This window comes from Rattus norvegicus, chromosome 1, assembly GCF_021556685.1.
Source record: "Rattus norvegicus strain SHRSP/BbbUtx chromosome 1, alternate assembly SHRSP_T2T, whole genome shotgun sequence".
NCBI lineage: Eukaryota > Metazoa > Chordata > Mammalia > Rodentia > Muridae > Rattus > Rattus norvegicus.
The window spans coordinates 187,012,388-187,022,463 of NC_141534.1; the positions used below are offsets into that span (position 1 = coordinate 187,012,388).

Below are 10,076 nucleotides of genomic sequence, written 5' to 3' on the forward strand. Positions count from 1 at the left end.
AAAGGCTGAGGAAGCAAAAGGCAGAAGTAAATTGACCACCACCCAGGTGTGGTCCAGGTGTGTCGGTTCCACATCAGCCGGGCTCAGCAGAGGTCATGCAGTGGAGACACCGGGTGTTTACTACTTGGTCTTTTCTTCCTGTGCGTAAATACATGGGAGAGGCCTCTGTTCAACAATCCCATGACTTCTAAACTGTGGCCATGCACTTACAAAGCGACCAGGCCCAAATCAATATGGCTCACTACATCTCCCCCGTTATTCTATTATAAAAGACCATTAGGTGGAAGTAGTCGTCTGAGAGAGATCAGACATGCCTCACAGAGTGCCCAGGTCGGCCATGGCGAGCCACTCTTGCAGTTAGGACTGCACCCCAATGGTTAGGAATGAACTTATGCTGTAACACACCGTTCTGGGCTATAAGTGTGTGTTTATTGGGGGAGAAACTGGGCAGAGGAGCATTTGACCGGCCCATACGTTTAAACAGGGTGTACTACCTCTGTCTTAGGATCGACCTCTCAGACCCCAGCCTCTCTGTCATAGGACCACCTTGTCGCCCTCAAGGCTCCATGTCTAGATTGGTCAAGGGTCAGAGGAAGTTGCCCGTCGCTGAGAATAGCTACATCAGGTCATCTTCTCATTCCTCTTACTTGAGCCCAGGGGCAAGGGAGTAGGGGCCAGATGGCATTAATTTAAGAGATTGTGGAAGTTGAGCCTCTCCTGATAAGTAATGGGCACCTCATCTGGTTCTCCTCAGCTGCTACCACCAAGGGCAGTAGTCAAGCCGTTCCTATAATAAAATTTAGAATTCCCAATTGTTAGCAACTACTCCAGAAAGTTCACCCACTGTGTTTGCCTAACAATAGATTGGGGAAGGGTAACTCCAGACACTGCAGACACAACGGCTGCAGCAGTAATGGCTGCTACAATAGCAGCGAAAATGCCAAGGTCTCTCCCAAGACAGTTCAGGATTGGTCATTCTTCTCTGGAACAACCAGCAGGCAATGGAACCATGTCTGAGATCTGCAGAATCAGGGCAGAGTTCCCCAGTCCACAGCAGCTTCCAGCAAGCAGTAGTGCACAGAGGGTTGGAGCACAGGCCGCAGTGGGACGGGACACAATGACTGCAGCAACGCCAGAATTTCTGTGATGACAAAAGATGAGGGGGGATCTTCCATCTTCCTCTTAAGGGCACAGGAATGACTTCAGGAACCCAAACCACGAGAGCTGAATCTTCATGCTCCCAGGATCAGCAAGTCTCACCAGCCACTCAGGCAGCTGGCACACTCCTGTAGCATCCTGTAGAAAAAACACAAAGATTCCCTCTTCCCCATAAAAATACCTGGACAGAATCATGCCAACATATGGATCTTTCTATTTCACCTAGGCAGAAGTATGCCTAGTTGTAGGGTGCCATAAACACTCAGAGTTTCTTGGCATCCAAATTTTAAAATTGAAATAAAAAGAGTATTATTTAGTATACAGGGATAACTCCCCCTTTTTATTTATTAAAATTGTTAAAATGTTATTTATTTATTAAGATAATTGAGGACACTGAGCACTTGTATTCATAAATTGACTTGTATACCAAATTATTGTTTCCAGCATTATTGTTTTGGATATATAAAGAATGAGATTTTTTGACTAATTGTTTCTATGTAAGGCCTATAATCTGCCTGGTATCATTGTCCTCCCTTGCTAAGGGGTCCAGGCAATCCAGCTTGAGTTCTTAAATGGCCTATAAAGGAACAGTATTTAGTGCTCTTAACCACTAAGCCATTTCTCTAGCACCTCACAAACTTTATTTACCTAAACCTAAGCATTAATTAGAAATGTCAAAACCTGTAAATATTGTCTAGATTCAGCCTTATTTAGAAATCCCTGAGTTGGCAGGGTGAGGCTGGGTGTTGAAAGTAAGCAACTGGAGTCTTCCTCTTTTCGTGAGGGTGTGTTATCAACTCCATTACCATTTTCAAAGAGCTGGGTCTATGGTTTTATTTAGTTCTCCGAGCCAGAGCACTGAAAGGACAGTGAGTTGTCAGACATTCACACTGAAATCATCACTCACTGATTTCAAGTAGAAAACCTGTCTCTAATAAAGCATTAAGTAATTGTAAAATTTGAGGGCTAGTAGTATCTAAAAAAAAAAGGAAAACCTTTTAATCAATTGTAAACCACAAGCCACACATTGGCTATCTGTATATGAATTGAAAGCTTGATTTTTTTAACATTTAAAAACAGTGGCTACAGGACGTAATCTAATAATCTGTGCTGAAGCAGCGGAAACTCAAGAGAATAAACAAGTGATCCAATCATACATGTAGCCTTTTCATTAGATGAACCACCTATAAATACAGTAAGCGCATTTTCTATGGGTTGCATGCACAAATGTACAGGAAATACAAAAGCATGCAAAGAGTAAAATTATCAATTTTGCCTGAAATTTGTATATGTAATAGGTCAAATATCAGTATTTTGTAATAACCAATTGATGCTGTTTGGAATAAGGTATGTTTCACCGGGTTTCTTTTTAAAATACTTCCATGACTCTAGCCTACAATTTTGTACTAATGACAAAAGCTTTATCTCCAATGAGGATAACAAAGTTAAGTCCTCTGGTAAGGTGAGGTACTTTGGCAATTAACATATCCTTAGAAGCTTAAAATTAGTTTCAAATATTCTTTTCTGGACAGCTACTCCCCAAATATTAAAGCTCATTTTGAGAGCAAAGGTTTGTAGTAAAAATTTCCATATACACTGAGAGATTCAAAGTTCTAACTTCTTACATTGAAGAAGCAACAAAATTACATAATAAGGCTATTAGCCATTCTTTTGAAAAAAATTTTAATGATTTTACCTAATGGGCTCTCTAAAATTATAAGCAAGCTCATGAAATGAAAACTCACAATTGCCAGGACCTAAACAAATTGCATAAAAACAATCCTCTAAATCTATCTTGAAATGGCAGTTGGAGTAAGCAAACAAGCTGTAATGCTCTCACAAGTTCTAAAACCTCATCAATCCTTCGTAAATCTTGTAACAATCTCTACCTGTTTGATTTTTTCTCAATTATAAATCAAGTTTGAGTTAGTCAATGTAACACTGGCAATCCTGAATCACAATCCTTAAATTCTCCTTGTAACAACAGAGCACAACCACAACTTTGGGAGGTCACCTAAGTTCTGAGTACCTGACTAGGCAGCTGTCCTTGGGGCAGTGGGATTAGCATTAAAATACAGATAACTTCAGGGCAAACCACAACTTTGGAAAGCAAAACCTCCAACAAACTAGTTTCCAAAATCCAGTCTCCAAAACTCCAAGTCTATCCTTCATGCTACTAAGTTTGACTGCCAATTCCTACATATGAACGCACGATGGTGCGGTCTCCAATACCTCAACAAAGAGACATTGTCCTAAATTCTTTTAGAAGCCTGGTTTCTAGAATAAGAGTTCCATAAAAATATTTTCTCAATTTAGACCTATTTCCCTAGGTTGGCTCATACCGCATGTTGTCTAGAATGACTTCATCCAAATTACCAGCTTTATGTCATCTTTTTGTTACTGACATTATACCTTTTTAACCATATCCTATAACTTAAAAGCCAATAGTCCATAACCAAGGCATGTAGAGCATATTTATACATTTAAAACCAATCAGAAACAAAATTGAAGTGGCTACACATATCTTTAATATTTAGACCAAGCACCATTTTTACTTTTCTAGCTATGATTTTAAGAGAAGCACCTTGTCACCTGCTAAGTCAAATAATAAGTCAGGGATTTTTCTAAGAGAAACAGCCATCAGCTCCTGTACCAAAGAAGCTGAGGAGCTGCTGGTGCCTTTAAGATCAGCTCGTGGAGACGCTCAGCCCCCTGGCAGCTTCTCCAGCTGACCTATGCTCCAAGCTACAGGTGCACGGCTCCAAAGGCCAATTGAAACTGCTTTTTATTCATTTGTTCCTTTATGAAACGAGTTAAAACCAAACCAAGATGTGAATGATTGACAGATAAAAGTTTTTACCATTTTTCCTTTTGAACATGAAACATAAAACATTTAAACAACGAGAAACAAAAACCACAGACATAAACTGACAGACATGGACAGCTTGGTGCACCAAGGACAGACAATAGACATAAAGGGAAAAAACTAGATGGTGTCCCACCGAAGGGACCCACATATCCTACCTATGGAACCCAGAACCAGAAATAAGCATTTCTCCAATAGGAGCCAGCAGAGAGGCAGGACGTCTCCTGCTTTCCCTCTGTTCCTAGCAGAGCTCTGAAAAGGTTTTTCTCTTTCTCCAAAGCAACCTCGGAGAATCTGGGAGGACTGTTTTTCCCAAACCCGTTCTCTCTCATGTCTAGGGTGTAAACTATCTCTAGTCAGGGTCCAAAGACTAGAATATAACTCTAACAGAACGCATATGCAAAAACACTTTACCGTTACCTTGTCCCTTTTTTATGACAAGTTTTACTCAGGCTAGCCCAAATCATCCAGGCCTTTTCTGGCCCATCTTACCCCCAATCCGTCCCTTCTCCTATGCCGGCCGGGCTCCAGGGACGTCCCGTAGGTGGTACCCCTTTCTTCTCCGATCTCGGTGGGACCTCCATTTGTCGGCGCCAGCACCAACACAGTACCGAGAATCGGGCGAAAGCCTACAGGATGAAAGAAGCACACACACACACACACACACACACACACAGGTTATCATGTCAAGCCAGGAGAGGAAGAGAGGGAGAGAGAGAGAGAGAGAGAGAGAGAGAGAGAGAGAGAGAGAGAGGAAGGAAGAGTGAGAGTGAGGAAGAAGAGTGAGAGTCTCCTGTAGCTTTATTCACCACTTATATACCCAAGTCTCCAGGTAGAAAATAACTGGGAAGCACAGTGGGAAACCCTGGCTCGTGACTACCTGGCTCCTGACTTCGGTAGCAAAAGACCAACTAGGAGACCTGAATTAATTAGGGAGAAATCCGAGAAGATCAGCCTAAATCTCAAGGATAAAGGCTGAGGAAGCAAAAGGCAGAAGTAAATTGACCACCACCCAGGTGTGGTCCAGGTGTGTCAGTTCCACATGCATCAGCCGGGCTCAGCAGAAGTCATGCAGTGGAGACACCGGGTGTTTACTACTTGGTCTTTTCTTCCTGTGCGTAAATACATGGGAGAGGCCTCTGTTCAACAATCCCATGACTTCTAAACTGTGGCCATGCAGTTACAAAGCGACCAGGCCCAAATCAATATGGCTCACTACAAGACAGAAAGAATTATGGGTCAGAGCTGAGACTGTGAGATAGCAACCCCATCCCTCACTTGATGCCCTGTCTTTCTGCTGAAGGTGGGCTCAATAAATTCCCTCTCCCCATTGTAGGACATTTCATCTAGGGCTCCCCTTTGAGTTTTGAGAGTCTCTCACTTACCAGGTGTCTGGTATATTCTAGAGGGTCCTCTTAACCTCCTTCCTCATGAGGTCACCTGTTTCCATTCTTTCTCCTGGCCCTCAGGGCTTCAGTCCTTTTCTCTCACCCAATACTAGATCATGTTCCCCTCTCTCCCCACTCCTATCCCCTTCCCCTCCCCTGTCCTTCCCTCTCTCCCTCCCCACTTGTGGCTGATTTCTTCTCCCTCCTAATTGGGACTGCAGGAAAGCAATTCTTAACAATAAAAGAATAGCTAGGGGAATCACCACCCCTGACCTTGAGCTCTAATACAGAGCAATAGTGATAAAAACTGAATGGTATTGGTACAGAGACAAGCAGGTTGATCAGTGGAATAGAATTGAAGACCCAGGAATAAAATCACACACTTATGCACACTTGATCTTTGACAAAGAAGCCAAAAATATACAATGGAAAAAAGAAAGCATCTTAAATAAATGGTGCTGGTCTAACTGGCTGTCTGTATATAGAAAAATGAAAATAGACCCATATTTGTCACCATGCACAAAGCTCAAGTCCAAGTGGACCAAGAACCTCAACATAAAACCAGATATGCTGAATCTAATAGAAGAGAAAGTGGGAAAGAGCCTTGAACTCATTGGCACAGGGAGAAATTTCCTAAACAGAACTCTAATGGTTCATGCTCTAAGATCAAGAATTGATAAATGGAACCTCATGAAACTAGAAAGCTTCTGTAAGACAAAGGACATAGTTGTTGGGGACCGCGACCAGACTGCCGGACTAGGCACCCTGCCCTGAGCAGATTCCTGAGAAGGGCTTGACCTTTTTAAAGAAAGAACTTGTCCCTGGAAGACTGTAGCCTCTTTGTCTAAGGAGGATATCTTGCAGTTTAGTGATTCACCTTATGTCCTTGGGCTCTTCCCAGTACTCCCCCCCCCCCCCTCTGCCCTAAACTTCAGTTCCTGCTTCAATTCCTGCTTCAGAGCTTTAAATGCTGTACATTCCTCTCAATAAACAGACCTTGACAAGGACACAGCTTGGTCTCACTCCTCTTTCTCGCCCATTCTCCCGCAGGTATGGGTCCCCCTTGACCCTGACAAATAACTGGATCCCCACTGGCAGGGGCACATAGTCAATAAGACAAGTTGGCATTCTACAGATTAGGAAAAAAAATCTTCACTGACCCCACATCTGATAGAGGGCTAATATTCAAAATATATAGAGAAGCACTTTTAAGCCTACACTTAAATAAACAACCAAAGAAAATTTAAAACATTTTCTTAGACCTTTGTAACTTGTATAAATGTCAAACCCTTTTGTATCTAATCATTTACTGTAATGAGACACAGGTGTTTGATCATTGTGCAGTCACTGTAAAGCGAATTCCTTTAAATGAAGGAATAGGGAAACATTCCTTTGGCACCTGTTTTGTGAGTTTACCTCCTTTCAGAGTCTATCTTTCTTACCTGGAGGCCTAGAAAAGTGGGGCTTAAGGCCTGTTTTGTACATAAGAGGAGAACCAAGAAGGGAGCTGAAGCCACCCCACCCCACTCTCTACGCTTGCTGCAGGGAAAGCTACAGCTAGTCAGTCAATATCAGAGACTTGAAAAGGATAAATTACAGCTGGAAGTATAAGCCAAATGATGGCTACCAAACAAAATTCCAGAGACTTCTTCACTACCTAGAGTAGTTACATTAGGCCTGTCTAGGTTCGTTGGAGCAGACATGATTGGTCTTTGACTGTGATATGGGACATTTAACCTTCAGGTGTCATACAGAGCAGTGTAATAGGCTTTGCCCATCAGACCCAGGTCTGAGAGATTTTTCCTGTAGTGAAACTTCGGGAAGCTGAGCTTACTTTGCTTGACTGGGCAAAGTATAGCAATCAACCCCCAAAATGTCTACTTTGTGCAGAACTCTGGTAGCAGATGAGGCACAGAGCAGTTTTACCCGGTGGTTAGCATTACCACAATTCAGGTGGAGTTGTTGTGCCCTGTTGCTGTAAAATTAAATAAAAAGGCTTCTTTTACCTTGCTTTCCTCCATCTCATATCACACTGCCAATGGCTACTCTCTGAGCCTGACAACAATTTCTCTACTCATCTAGTTCCCAAGGCAGGTTGCCACCATGTCAGATATACACATCCCAATTCTGTGGAGTCCAGTGTGTCCAACCACCATATACTCTCTTGAACTCAAATCGCCACATGACATAACATACAACACAATAACCTCTGATCCAATTGATTCTCACCTAGATACACAAAATCCTGTACACATCGGTCCCTTAAGAATATTTGTAACAACCAGTAAATGTGCAGAGAGGAATCTTAACATCCATCTCCATGTTCTCTCTGCCGCTCACTCTCTCTGGTCTCTTCCTCCTCTAAAACTTTTCTCCTGCCCATCATTCCTTCTTGTCCAATGACAGGCCTTGTTCTATCTTTTTCCTGCCTTCACCTGAATAATGACATCATCCTACAGTGCCCCATCTGTCTTATTTGAAAACGTTAAGGGTTTCCACTAGGAAGGGGCAGTTCTATTATGGGAAATTTTTTATTAAGTATTTTAATATGCCATATTCAGCAAGTCCCTGAAGAGTATGAGAACTATCTATCCATCAAATATATCTGATCTTAGGCTTAACCTTGAAAGCAATAGAAAGCTAAATAAAGCTTGCTATTGTAGTGAGCCATATTGGATTTGGGCCTGGATAGCTCAAAGTGGCTATGTGACTCTTGGCCACACATACTCCTAAGAGCCTCTCCCATGTATTTACGGCACAGGAAGAAAAGACCAAGTAGTAAACACCCGGTGTCTCCACTGCATGACTTCTGCTGAGCCCGGCTGATGCATGTGGAACTGACACACCTGGACCACACCTGGGTGGTGGTCAATTTACTTCTGCCTTTTGCTTCCTCAGCCTTTATCCTTGAGATTTAGGCTGATCTTCTCGGATTTCTCCCTAATTAATTCAGGTCTCCTAGTTGGTCTTTTGCTACGGAAGTCAGGAGCCAGGTAGTCACGAGCCAGGGTTTCCCACTGTGCTTCCCAGTTATTTTCTACCTGGAGACTTGGGTATATAAGTGGTGAATAGAGCTACAGGAGACTCTCACTCTTCTTCCTCACTCTCACTCTTCCTTCCTCTCTCTCTCTCTCTCTCTTTCTCTCTCTCTCTCTCTCTCTCTCTCTCCCTCTCTTCCTCTCCTGGCTTGACATGATAACCTGTGTGTGTGTGTGTGTGTGTGTGTGTGTGTGTGTGTGTGTGTGTTTCTTTCATCCTGTAGGCTTTCGCCCGATTCTCGGTACTGTGTCGGTGCTGGCGCCGACATGCTATTAAATGAATTACATAATAGATTATAAGTTAGTGGCTTTTATAAAATTAGGAATTAATAACTTTATTCCTGCTAAGTTTGAACTTTAAAATTTTGAGTTAAAGATTTAATTGAATTACCTTTAGCATCAAAATAGAATAATCACAGTTTTCTGCATGGCTTGTTTTATCCAAATAACTAAAGCTTAACTAAGTGAAGAGAAACAAAGAAGCTAGAAAAATATTACTGTGAACCTCAGCAGATCTTAGGAATTTATAAATCTTATTTATCAAATATACCTTATTTGTTAAATATATTTTACCCAAATTTTCTAGAAGTCTGGTGTTGAACAGTTAGCAAATACATAATTAGATAGACATCTTAAATCAACTTTTAATAATTTGAGTAAACATTTATAACCATCCCAAATATTTGAGACCTGTTGTTGTGTCCTTAGTCTAAAATGAAACACAATGGTAAGTAGAGGACTCAGGAGGACTAAGAAGTTTTTAATTGTTGCTTTATGCCATGTGGTCATCTTAAGATGGAGAAGTCACATGGCAGGTACTCTTTAACCTTGTAAAGAAGGTTACCAAAGATGTGGTTGGTGTTTAAAATATCCAGTTTGCTGAACAAAAGTTGAATCTAAGTTATATATACAATATAGTCTAGAACATCTGGGAGAATCCAGAATGGACATGACCCTAGGTCATGTGAGGAGAGCAGGGAGGGGGGAGAAAGAGAGGAGAGAGAGAGGAACCATGAGCAGCAGACAGGAAGTCCTAAGAGTAGACAAAAAAGACCAGGTTATCCAAAGGGTTGGATTATAAAGGGAAAGACAGATGGGAGAAGGGCAGCCTAAGCCTTGGGCTGGAGAAGTTTAGGGTAGACATCAGGCTATGCCAACCAGGAGGACCTCTTAACAGAGACTGAGGGATGCTGAGAGAACTTGGAGGCCAGAGTCTGCTTTGATATGTTAAGTAGGTACCCCAGAGGTTCCAGGTTTGAAACCTAACAAACTTCTCTTCCTTTGAAAAGACAGCCCCCATGTGTTTAAATTCCTGGTTTCCCCAGTGCTACTGCAGTGAGCACAAGGCACTCTAGAGGTACTGAGCATCAAATTCAAATTGAGTACCAACAATTTAAACAGAAGAAAACTGACTTAGTCAAGAACGTTTAAAAATGACATTTACTTAAGACTAATAATGATTTCAACCTGGGAAAACACAGATGTATTCTCAAACTTTAAATTGGTAGTCATATTTATAGTTGAAAACTACAATAAAAGGAGAGAGAGAAAAAACATTTTCTGCTGTTGGACATATTTGGTGGGCCAAATGGACTCATTCAGTTAGGGCCTGCCCTCCCAACCTCC

General features: G+C 42.0%; 1 long non-coding RNA gene across 1 annotated transcript; it reads right to left on the bottom strand.

Annotated features, from left to right (window-relative positions):
* Window positions 1-349: 349 nt before the first annotated feature.
* Window positions 350-4,815, bottom strand: LOC147996947 (uncharacterized). The gene is made up of 2 exons (XR_015652437.1): window positions 4,517-4,815; window positions 350-1,296 (listed from the first exon to the last, which is right to left on the bottom strand). It is a non-coding gene; the product is annotated as an uncharacterized LOC147996947 (long non-coding RNA).
* Window positions 4,816-10,076: the final 5,261 nt, after the last annotated feature.